The sequence below is a fragment of the Pogona vitticeps genome, chromosome 4 (assembly GCF_051106095.1).
Source record: "Pogona vitticeps strain Pit_001003342236 chromosome 4, PviZW2.1, whole genome shotgun sequence".
Lineage (NCBI taxonomy): Eukaryota > Metazoa > Chordata > Lepidosauria > Squamata > Agamidae > Pogona > Pogona vitticeps.
The window spans coordinates 201,801,820-201,814,835 of record NC_135786.1 but is presented as its reverse complement, the minus strand read 5'-3'; the positions used below and the strand labels follow the sequence as shown (position 1 = coordinate 201,814,835).

The 13,016-nt window shown below is 38.9% G+C and overlaps 1 protein-coding gene across 4 annotated transcripts in view; it reads right to left on the bottom strand.

Moving 5' to 3' along the window:
- Positions 1–13,016, bottom strand: part of SULF1 (sulfatase 1) — a 134,924-nt gene that overhangs the window by 82,519 nt on the left and 39,389 nt on the right. The gene's annotated exons all lie outside the window — the stretch shown is intronic.

Here is a 13,016-nt window from a genome sequence, read left to right as displayed (position 1 = left end):
TGGGAAAAAAGGCTTTGTGGAGAAAGTGGGTGCTAGCGCTGCCTGCATGTATGTGTGCACTTACTTCATCCTCCCTCATAAGGCAAGTGCCAAATCATTGCTGTGTGTGCACATGTGTGCATGCATTTAGTTGGTCTTTCCTTTCTGCATTAGGTCAAAGCAATCACAGTTTTGAGCTTATGCAAAAGGATTCAATGTTTTTAAAAAGTAGAAGGGTGTCTGGCAGGGAGGAGAATTTATGGATTGGGGCTTTGGGACTCTGGGCTGGTTTGCATTTCCTATTGCATGGTGTGATCAACAGGAAAACTGTGAATCAGCCTGTCTCAAACCCATAGTATTTTCCGCATATTTCTCCTGCATGGTCAGGCTTTCAGTCACAAGCAAGAGCTTCCACCACTTGCTCAGTGGCCACAGCCAGATACAATGGGTCAAAATTGCTGAGAATGTTAGGTTAGGAGCATGCCTGAGGACCCCATTTAACTCCTCTTAAATGTATCAAAATATATACAAAAAAATTGATAGAAGCAAAAACTCCTTCCAAATCTGGAGTATACTTTGTTTCCATAACACTTAAGAAACAAAGCCTAGTCTCAGACTCTTGTTCTTTAGTGAACTGAGAAACCAGCACCCTGGGTTCAGATAGATGCTTTTCTTCTCTTGTTCACTTTTGATCAGTTGAGCCATTGTTGCAGGTGGGAGAAAGCAAGAAGGACAGGAAGGGGTACTAGGCATGAATGTGCAAAGAAGCCAAAATTCTGTGTATTCAACATGTTATGACTAGAGATGGGCACAAACCAGAAAAATGATGGATTGGACCCCAGGAAAAAAAAAGGTTCATGATTCCTTTTATGGCGGTGTCATGCCTGGGGGGAGGGAAACCTAATGTCCCCAATCGCTTCCCCCTACAGGAGGTGGCAGGAGCAGATAAGGAGGTGACAAGAAGAAAGAGAGGACCAGGTCGAAGCAAAATGAAGTGTCGGACAAAAAAAGTTTGGTGCTTAATTTCATTTCAGCAAAATGATATCCATAAACCAAACAATGAACTGAACCACAAGCCAGCCCAGTTTATGGTTTTTTCAGGGCTGTAGCTTGGTTCGTGCCCATCTCTGTTATGACTGAATATGTTGAATATAAATATAGGCACAGTTGGCCTAGGACAGCGATGGCTGACCTAGCCCACATGAATTTTCCAAGTCTCAGTGGCCATAATACTGCGACCCTCCAGTAGTCTGGCCAGGGATGCCCCTGCTTACTGGAAAAGAAATATTAACGTAAAATGGGAAGGTTCATTGTGATGGAGACCTCTGGCCATTCTCTCATTTTGCACAGGAGGGAATGTTTAGCACTTTATGTATACTTTTTTTTTTTTTTAAAGAAGGATTGCCCTCCAGATCAATGATCTTTGGGAGCTGCATTGCCCAGGAACTTGAAACCTGGCTTGACTGGTCAATCTACTAGGAAAGCACATGGGGAAAATGTGAGCCCAGATATTTACAACAACGTTAAGGACCAAACTTAACACATGCCTCACAATGAATAAAAAACCATTAGTATTAAATAAATACAAAGCAATTGTAATTTTAATTCTTAATTGTATTTGCTGAATCACATGTTCATTTGTTTGTGTTCATATTGTTTACTGCTGTACACCACCAAGAGTGACCACTGATCAGATGGACAGTTTAGAAGTCAAATACACACACACACACACACACAGACACACACACACACACACACACACACACACACACACACACACATATATGGCCAGTTTCTAAAATGCAAGCCATTACTGGCATTAGGTAAAACAAAAACTCTTGCTATTTACTAAATAAACAACTCATGTAAGAACCATGCAAGAGAGAAAAGGACTACTAAATATAGTTACAGACACCCCTCATGCTTGCCAATGTGCTTCTTTTAATGAAAAGAGGATCAAGAAAATTCAGTAAGTGATCTCAGAGAGGGAAGGCTGGTGCCAATCTGCATGCAGATCTGGAAGAGACAAGTGGGGCCAGGGATACACACTTGGACTATTTGCCTACCATCACCTTCCATGTAATTTAAATTGCTTGTATCTACATGTTTTATCATGCTATGCCAACAAAATGCACACTCATACACTGCCTTCAAATTATCAGTTGACCAATGAGGTAATGAAGCCCAGGAGCCCTCATATTTCTCCTCTGCAGTAAAGTAGTTTTAAGGATTTAAAAATTCCTTAAGCTAAATAGGCCTCCCATGTAAAACTCTAGTGATCTGCATATACAAAAATGTCAGAATCACTGGGCAGGTAGGGAATCTAATTTTCCTGCTTGCACATCAACTGATCTTCAATGAATGCAGCGTGGAGAGAAATACCCCTAACTATATTTGGACAGGTGAACTACTAAAGATTTTAACTAACTCATGAAATAAACCATTCTGAAAGTGTAAGATTACATAATAAGTCAGACAAGGTTTACTAGTACAGAAGATGACTTCTCTATTGGAAATGTATGGTTGCTGAAAGTCAAGATTGTTGCTCCACCATAGGAAGGGGAAAACATACAGTATTTCAGATTTTTATTAGTGGGAAAATACCTTTCAAATCTTCACTGACTTTACATCCTTGGAAAACAAGTATAACAATAATCTTTTCAGCAAATCACGAATAGCAAAACAGCCATATGTTTCCCTATGGGATATCAAGCTTTTCACCATGGAGAATGCATTTACAGTACTGCAAATCAAGAAACAGCAGGATCTCCTGCCTCCTCTTAAAGGTTAATCCATTAATCTTAGTTGTAAAGCATTGGATTTATACTGAATACAAAGAATGTAGTTAAATATCTAGGCCTAGCATTTATCTGTCTGATCTACAACATATTTACCAGTCAATCAGAATTATTTCCTCACCTCAAGACTTAATCTGGCTGCAATTACAATGTTTTAACCCATGCCTAGGGATAAATTAATGCACATACCGACTATAATTTATATTAACTATGGGAGCAGGGATTTGTAACCTTCTAATAAATAGGTTGTATTTTCCATAAATAACCACAAACAAGAAATTACCACATAAACTCTTACAAAAACCAAACATACCTGCAGAAACAGAAAAGTGTGTTCTGAGCAATCATAACTGCAGTGTACATACTATGTAACACCTTAACAAGCAAAAATCTGTCAATTGTTTTTGATCACTAGCAAATGTGTTGATCAGTATTGTTGTTTACTTTGCTCTGGCTTTGTGTGCATACCCTTCTTAAACATTCCTTGGGAAATATTCACAGAACCACAAAAAAAAAAAAAAAACTTTGGGATACTAAGGTAAAGGTAAAGGTTCCCCTTGACAATTTTTGTCCAGTCGTGTTTGACTCTAGGGGGCGGTGCTCATCCCCGTTTCCAAGCCATAGAGCCAGTGTTTGTTCGAAGACAATCTTCCGTGGTCACATGGCCAGTGCGACTTAGACACGGAACGCTGTTACCTTCCCACCGAGGTGGTCCTTATTTATCTATTTGCATTTGCATGCTTTCGAACTGCTAGGTTGGCGGGAGCTGGGACAAGCAACAGGCACTCACTCCGTCACGTGGATTCGATCTTATGACTGCTTGGTCTTCTGACCCTGCAGCATAGGCTTCTGCGGTTTAGCCCTCAGCGCCACCACGTCCCCATTTTCCCTAAAAAAACCAAATGAGCATAGCTAATAGGGTATAGTTCAAAAATTGTTACTTTTCCCAGCTGGACAAGAAGAAATTAGTTATGCACTCAACACAAATACCATCTAGAATCCAGAATCATTATTGTGCAGAAATTCTAGTAGCTAGCAGATTTTTCACAGTACACCACCACAGTATAGCCAGGGTTGTACTATTGTAGAGTGAGCCCATGAAGAAGCTGCTGGAAGACAGGTTCTTCCCATGACCTCTCAACTGTTGCCTAAGCTGCATAGGACTGATGGAAAATGTAGTCCAACATCGACTGGAAGGCTTTCACCTCTATGCTGCAAAATAAGGAACATTGAATGAGAAGACACAAGCTGTCATATATGAAGTAACAGGCAAGATAGCTAGTCTTGATGATGTACTTGCATAAATGGAGAAGTTCCTCTGGATTTGAAAGAGAAATAGCAAGTCTTGGGATACTGACGGAAATCTCATGGAACGGCTACATATGTGTTTCTATAGGTCTCTAAGCAGGGAAATTAATCTCATGGGGAACTGCACAGGGTGAGGATGGAGACTTATATTTGTAGGAGAGGATGCCTCAGCAATGGTGGGAAAATCTTACATGTGACATAAATAAGGCCACTGGCGATGGAAGCCAAAGCAGGAATGGCAGCAACTGCTGAAGCTGCTGGGTACATGATGCTACTGGCAACACTTCTGCACAAAGGTTTGTTGTTTGTTTTCATCCTCACACTGCCATATTACCTGATTAGTCATGTTTTGACCAAGAACTGGGTCTACTTACTTGGTTTCCCTTTGTAGCCATTTCCAGAAACCGTTTGTCCAAGAAGCAGTTATTGTCCCCCTATTTCTGCCTGCCCCACCACTGTGATATCATAAGAACCTAAGCCAAAAGCCACTGTAGTTAATTTTTTAAAAACTAACATAGTTTCCTTTATTTTTGGAAATAAGTTTGAAGTATGGTTGGAATTATTATTTTATTCTAATCCCTCACAGTGGGAGACATAGAAGGAGCCTTTTTGAAGAGTGGAAAGGTATTCTAAGTACATTGGGGCATCCCTCGGGCAATGCTGTGTGGCCAGAAAATCCTTCATTTCCAGAGGTGTTGCCCTGAAACAGCACAGAACCCACCCACTTCATGGACACCGACACACACACACACCGGGGGACAACAGCTGAAGCTGAGGAAAAGCTTCTGCATATATCTCAAGGTCTGACCATTTCTGTTCCAAAAATAGTCTGATGTCTTGACATTTTAATTGTTTTTTTTTAATTTTGCCTATATTTCATGTGTGTCCATTATTTTGAATTCTGCAATGCTTTGATTTAAAGAAAGAAAGTTCCTTCACAGTTGAAACCATACTGAGAAGCTAAATATGAGCTGTGCTTTATTTCAATATTGGAGCAAAGAAGTATTTGCAGGAAGTGGGTAAAGAATGCACCTCTGTGCCAGCTAGCTACAGACTCAATCAAAATTTAAAATATATCATGCTTTAAGTTTATATTAACCATATGTGACATGAAAGAGTACATTCATATATATCTTTCAGCAGAAAGAATGTTTACAAATAGTGCTGGCATGAGCTTTTAGCGCAGTCTTTCCTAACTTTGTTTTCTCACCTCTAATTTGCTTTGTTTCAAAGCTTCATATTTCAGCTCACTAAGAATTGCACTTGTCACACAAAAGGATGTTGATATAATTAAGCCAGATGATGTGCCCCACAAGTAAAATCAGCCATTCATGAAAGCTGGTCACCAGAGGCCATTTCAAACAATGCATATTTCAGGGTAATCTAAAGTAATCCCTTCTCTCTGCTGATTTCGTTTCCAGGCAGACTTAAGCACATGTGTGCAGCAAACGGGAGGCTTATTAAAACCTCATGTTATATTGGAGATTACAAAACTGTGAGCTTGTGATTGAATTCAGTGTCCGTTATCCTTCAAAGGAAAAAAAAAGGTTATGTATATGCTTATTAAAGTGAAAGGTATCTTTGATTCACCAAAGGAGTTCTTGCTAACTCATTAGGGACAAAGCAGATAAGGATTGTGAGGTTAAACTCTTTTGGAGGGGAATGTTCACGATAACTCAGTTTTAGCAAGAAAACAAACACGTGGAATCTTTTTATTTCACCCACATTTGTGTTGACAGGAATTCAGGCTCCTTTCCCATTCTCTTTATACACCCTGCATCTTTGCTACCCTTCTACATTGCCCAGTCCTTAAAGCATCTTTCAATATCTGTGAAGATTCTCAGTCATCCTGGTGAGGTTATCTGGAAGCTGAGTCATGGCAACTGGACTTTTCTTATTAGGTTGAAACATTTCGATATTCATCCAAGTACCTTCTTTAGTCTGAGGAGAGTTGATAGGAGATCCTTGATATGTTCTCCACATTGGTTTCAGACCATGGAGAAGCCTAATCAGACCAGGGGGAGGGGAAACCAACGTGGAAGATATATCAGGGATCTCTTACCAACTTTCCTCAGACTAAAGAAGCTACTTGGATGATTAGTGAAACGTTTCAACTTATTAAGTAAATTTGTCAAACTGGATTTCGTTATTACAATTTATAGTATAACACTGTTGTATATATCACAACATATATGAGCCAATTTAGATCCAAATGGGATCCAAATTAATAATCTAACATCAAATAGCAATTGCCTCCTTATCATATGGAGACATCTTCACATTTTTTTCTGTGTAAATATATCACATGTTTCTCCTGAAACATTACTATTTTTCAGTACATTTTCAGAAGGTACAGACTTGCCACGTAAGTATTTATAAAAATAATTTTAATCATACCAGTGCAGAGGGGAAATGGATGTCACAGCAACTGTTTCACCTTAAAGAAAGAAATGGGAAGGAAAGTGACTGGAAATCAGTCCCAGGCTTATTAGACCTATATCAACACAGCAGCCTGAATCTGCACTCAAGTCAGCTGGAATGTCACAGAACACCCACACCCTCTGCTTCCAAAGGGCACTGGTAATCTTCTTTGCCTTGAAGGCCCCAGGGCACCAGATCTGCAGCAAGGCAAAACCCCTTAAAATTCCACAGGGTTAACATTAAATGTCAAGGTATTTATAGGAAGTTGAGCAGTGGTTTCCAATTTCGAATGCTGTGAAAATCAACAGGAAATAGTTATCTTACGATTGGAACTGATGAACAGACATGGAAGAAGCATCCTTATTTTTAATGTCGTGAAAACTGGTTTTGTATCTAATTCAAAGTGCCAACTAAAGTAGACCCACTGAATTAAAGGGACTTACATAAGCATTGACACAGAATTCAAAGAACAGATTCAATGGCCTACTCTACTTTGGAGTAGCAACTTGATTTAGGCTTTGGAATTTGGTTGTCAGTATAGGGAAGAAAAGATTTAAAAGCTGAAGAGTATATCCCCAGCTTGATAGATAGATAGATAGATAGATAGATAGATAGATAGATAGATAGATAGATAGATAGATAGATAGATAGATAGATAGATAGATAGATAGATAGATAGATAGATAGATAGACAGACAGACAGACAGACAGACAGACAGACAGACAGACAGACAGAAGTTGAAGAGTATACATTGTAAAGACTTTGCATGCAGACAGAAAGACACATCTATAGAAAAAACTGGGAGGAGACTAATGGATACTGATGGAGCCTTTACCTTAAATGTTCACTGTAACCAATCTGTAGGCCTTCTACTCCAGAAAATTTAATTATATCTGTCCCAATTTGAATGTAATAGTCTCAATGATTCAGAATCAAGTTCCAGCTACATCGTTGTTGTGGGTTTTTCGGGCTCTTTGGCCGTGTTCTGAAGGTTGTTCTTCCTGACGTTTCACCAGTCTCTGTGGCCGGCATCTTCAGAGGACTTCAGCTACATCACATGGTCAAATTTGCAGTGTTCCTTTTGGCCTTCGCTTTTGAAGTTTTTAGTATTACTTTTAAAAATTGTTTTGGATTTGCTTTTAAATCATGTTTTTATACACTGTGCTTGGAGGCTCTTAGTGCACAAGTGTATTTCCTGATACAGTATATAAAAAAAGAGTACATACTGTAAGTAAGTAAGTAAGTAAGTAAGTAAGTAAGTAAGTAAGTAAGTAAGTAAGTAAGTAAGTAAGGTCAGTCAATGTTTCTCTTAGAAGTTTCCACCACCTTTAATATGGCAGTAGTAAACCCCTTCTCACAACTTTAGAAACCTAAATTTTGTTCTACAGGCAAGATCAGTCCCAGACAAAGACAACCAGGCTGCAATAGTTCAGGCACTGGTAACTTCCCCTTCCCATTTAGATTACCATAGTGCACTTATGTAGGGCTGACCTTGAAGATGACATGGATGCAACAGCAAGTGGCAGCTAGACTGCTAGCCCTTGGAACCCTTGTTCTGAAAGAATTGTATTGGTTACCAATACACTTCCAGCCTGAGTTCAAAGTGTTGATAATGACCTGAAATAGCTCGGGACCTAAATACTTGAGGGAGTGTTTCTCCCTATATGCACCTGCCTAATCACTAAAATTTGCTCAGGAGAACCATGTCCCACCATGGAAGATCCATTCTTTGGAGATACAAGAAAATGCATTTTCAGCTATAGTAAGTAGCTCAATTATGGAACTCTGTCTCCTTAGAGAAGTAGTTACCAAGCATGGGCAACCCAGGTGTTCTGGGACTGCAAGTCTCTCAATCCTCTGACAGATTAAAACATGATTATTCACCGAGGGCTAAGGATCATGGCTTTTACAGACTGTGGAGGTTCTTTTACTGCTGTTTTTAATATACAGTAGGACCCCCATATCCACGGGGGACCAGTTCCAAGCCACTGGCTTGGGTTTTCTGAGCAGGGCTATTGAGGACAGGGCATTTTGGAGATTGCTCATTCATAGGGTTGCCCTAAGTTGGAGGCAACTTGATGGCACATAACAAAACAATAACAGAGGAAAGAGATAAACTTTGGTGGTCATGCCTGATAAGGCTCATATCCTGTGTAGTTTTCCCTGTAGCACCAATCCTGCTAGGGCTCATATCCTTTCCTCCACAATGGGTGGAGAAGGACTGCAGAAGTGGGATTTTCACTCCCCCACCCCCTGCCCTTTGTCCATTTAATGAGCCTATTCAGACCAGGGGGAAGTAAAACCAATATATCTGGAGTCTCCTACCAAAAAAGCTACTTGGATGAGTAGTGATACATTTCAATAAGAAATACAGTTTCCATGACTCAGCTTCCAGATAACCTCACCTTGATAACTGAGAATCTTCACAGATATCCTTCCCCATAGTAATTATGACAAATGAGAATTTTTTTCAGGCTCTCATGGAATTTATTGAAGGCTCATCGACACCCTACCATTCCCTCTATCTAGGCTCTTTGACCCTGTTGCCAGGACTTGTTTAGTAGGACACAAGATTCATGACAGCACAACATTTTGTTTGTTTGTTTGTTTGATTGATTGATTGATTTATACCCCGCCCATCTGGTCTAAAAGACTACTCTAGGCGGCCCCAAAGTAAGTACCTACCAGGCTCCTTCCTGTCCCCTCTCCTTTCTCCTGTCTTTTTGATGATCTGGCATGTTGTGCAAGTGCAACACATGTACAAGCATTTTTATGTTGAGTCAGTGATTCCACAGTGGCCATCTAGGAATGGGAGGAGAAAGATATCCAGGATTTAAAGCTACCTTACATTTAAAAAAAAAACTTTCTACTTCTCCATACTACTTGTCTCAAGAATCAAGATTTGTTTTCCTATCTGGTGTCCCAGAATAGCATAGCAATTCTCTGAGACTTCAGCTGATGCTTGAGACCTGGCAAGCCCACTGCTATTTCATGGATGTAGCTTTGGGACTATTTCCATGTTTTCCATTTCAATGGATGGCTTTTTGTATATTTTATTTTAAATTCTATTAATTTTTTTACTATATTTTATATTTTTATTTTGTTTGCTACCTTGGGTGGACTTGGTCCAGAACTGTACATATACATTTTATATGTTAACATGTGAAAGTCATATAATTAAGATTGATCATAACTAAGAATTTCTAAAGACCAAGGGACAGGGCTCAGACAGTTCAGCAAGATATTTAAATAAGGCTATGTTTACTATTACAGGTACACAGATATGTACATTGAACCAAGATAACACTAATTATTTTTAAATGCTTATCTTTCAGTTTTCCTCTTTTAAGTTTAGTGAAAACATCCCAATCTGGCTAAAATCACAAAATAACTCCTCATAAGTCACTTACAGAAAACAGATGTTTCAATATCCTCCTATTCGACAAAAAACTACAATCAGTAAGGAAGTCACTTTGACTTGAGGCACTCTCTAAACACATTATCGGTTTTATTAAACAAGGTTTTAGGTGCTTCCTTTGTTGTTACTCATCTGGATCTTCCAGACAGGACTTCAATTTCAGTTCCATTTGTCCTCAGAATATTTCATTAACTTCTAAAACCATATCCCCATTTTATATACCCCTGCCTGGTATTCCAGAATAATCTGAGTGTTAAAACTACTCTTTTTACCTTTGGATGGACACAGCAGTCCATCAACTACTTGGAGGAAACTCTTAGTGACCTGTAATTGACCTGCTTCAAGAAATCCAAGAATGCCGTCTCTACAACGCTCATGGTCCAGTGCCAGAAGAAATAGCAGCATTCCAGAATCTGCATACCAGAATAATCATACCAGGTGAAAAAACAGCAGCTTTTTTTCTTTTAAAACACCCCCCCAGTAGATACAGCTGGCAAATATAGGTGCTTTAAACTGGGCATCTCATCGTGCAAAAAAAGTGAGCAAAATTCACCTAAGAATCTTCCTAGAAAACTCCAAGTTAGACATCTATGGAATCAAATAAAAGGGCTTGATTCCAAGCTTTTCAGTGGCAGAAACGGCATTATTAGAAAGGAAGCTACACTAAACCAAAATAACATAAATATTTGGGTTCAAGACACCAAATGGCCATTCCCATGAATCAAAAATTACATATATGCAACGTATACATTTCAAATACACTACTTCTTATTCCTCTCTCCTATATTCTCTTACTGTTGGCCTTGCTAGGTGGTGCTAATAGGAACTGAAGGCAAAAACATCTGGAGCAGTGGCGATCCCTCATCTCTATGTCTGACTCCTATGTTCATTTCTTTGCAAAAGATATTGCTTTAGCATTGGTTTCACCTGAGTGAGCTTGCACTTTGGTATTAGTTCTTAGCTATAACCTGCTATTGTTAAACATTCTGGGCATTTGTGCGTTCACTTGTGTTTTGTGCTAAGAATTGTTACACTACCCATGTACTGTATAAACATTATGCCTATGGCACACACTGAAAGATCTTTTGAGGACACCTGCCAAGTGTGCTTACATCTTTTTGACATATTTTGAATTCATTTGCTTTGTTTCTGTTAGGTTCATTACATGGATTAGCTAATGTGCTTTAAGAACCTTTTGTTCACATAGTACTCGTTACTATTATTGCAGGCTCTTTAGCACACATTTTAACATTATGATTATAAATGTAAGATCAAAGGTATTCAAAGAGAATCTAAACATCTTGCTGCAGCATTCTAGCATATTTATTTTTATGCTCTATTAAGTGATTTTAATGCAAGTGACTACAAAGTGATGTGGTCTGTAACATGGTACATTGCTTGCTAACTATGCGTGACATCAATTTTTGCAAGTATAAATACACTGGCCTCTAAAAGACTTTAAAAATACAATCAAACTTGTATGTCAAGACTGCTGAAACTGTTTGATTTATTTATTTTTATTATGTCCCAGGCTCTTTGTTCTCATAAAAAAGAAGATCTAATGGAAACAAACTTATTGTTCTGAAACAACTGGACATAATTGCCATGTGAGAATTCTACCAACAATTTCCACTTGTCAGTCATGGATATTGAAAAGATGCAGCTAAAAGCAAAAAGCAGTTGTCCAATTCACAAGTGAATTTCACTGCAGTAGTAAGATTATTATAAGATATTATAATAATATTATATTATTATAAGATATTATAAGATAAGATATCTAGCACCCTTAAATAAGAGAGAGAACTTCTGAATACATGGATCATCAGAAACAGTCACTTCAACTCAAATGACCGCAGCCTGGGAATAACTAGTTATAAGTTACAAATTATTTTTGTAACCACTAATGTAATTAGCTACAATTTTTTTTTCAAGTTTAATGAGTAATACCTTAGTTACTTGAGCATAAAGAGTAACACCTAACCTCTGTCAGTATTTATTTTGTAAATGCATTTGAAAACATTTCTACAGACATTTTAAAACAGATCTTTCAGGTTTTAGGGCATTCTTTAGTCCTAAGTGGAAAAAAAAATACAGTAGTGCCGCAACTTATGAACTTAATCTGTTCCAGAAGATGGTCATAACTCGAAATGGTCATAAGTCGAAGCACCATTTCCCATAGGGATGCAGTGAAACACAATTAATCCATTCTAGCCGGGGCGGAAAAATCACCAAAAAAAGGAGCAAAAAACACTTCAAGACCCATTGGAAATGTGATTAATCTGTTCCAGCCAAAGGGGAAAAAAACCTCAAAAAGCAAATAAACCCTGCAAGACCCATCGGAAGTGCAAAAAGAAAAAAAAAGAAAAGAAAAGAAAAAGAAAAAGAAAACCAAAAAGCAAACAAACCCTACAAGACCCATCAGAAATGCAACCCCCCCCAAAAAAGCAGACAAACCCTGCAAGAACCATTGGAAGTGGGGGGGGGGGACCCAAAAAGCAAACAAATCCTGCAAGACCCATCTGAAAAGCAAACCCCCAAAACAAAGACTACAAGACCCATCAGAAACATAACCCCCCTAGCCCAAAACCACACTGCAAAACCCACCCAGAACAGGCAGTTTTTAAAAAGCAGAAAGCAGCACCTTACCAGGCAGTCCGAAGCCTCCTCCGAACGCACACTCTCTAACCACTGGGAGGAAAGAGCTACAAAGAAGCAGCCTCTTCACCTACCAGTGGTTAGCAATTTGAATTCCCTGCCCTTTTTCCCATCATAACTCGAAGCTCCAGTCACAAGTCGAAGCAAAATTTTGCGGCCAGAGCTGGTCATAACTCGAATTGGTCGTACGTCAGGCCGTTCGTGAGTTGAGGCACCACTGTATTCTTTGTTTTTCCCTTTTTGTAGTTTTATAAATATTGTCAAAGCACAATATCAGAAATGGCCACTAAAAGGAACCCTGTGTTTTTCTAGACTGCTGGAAGTTAACATGATAGAGGTTAACAACACACAAGTCTATGAATTACTTGCACAATGGAAGCAACAATAATGATAACACCAACCTGATAATATGGTGGATTCCTTCAAAAACGAAGCA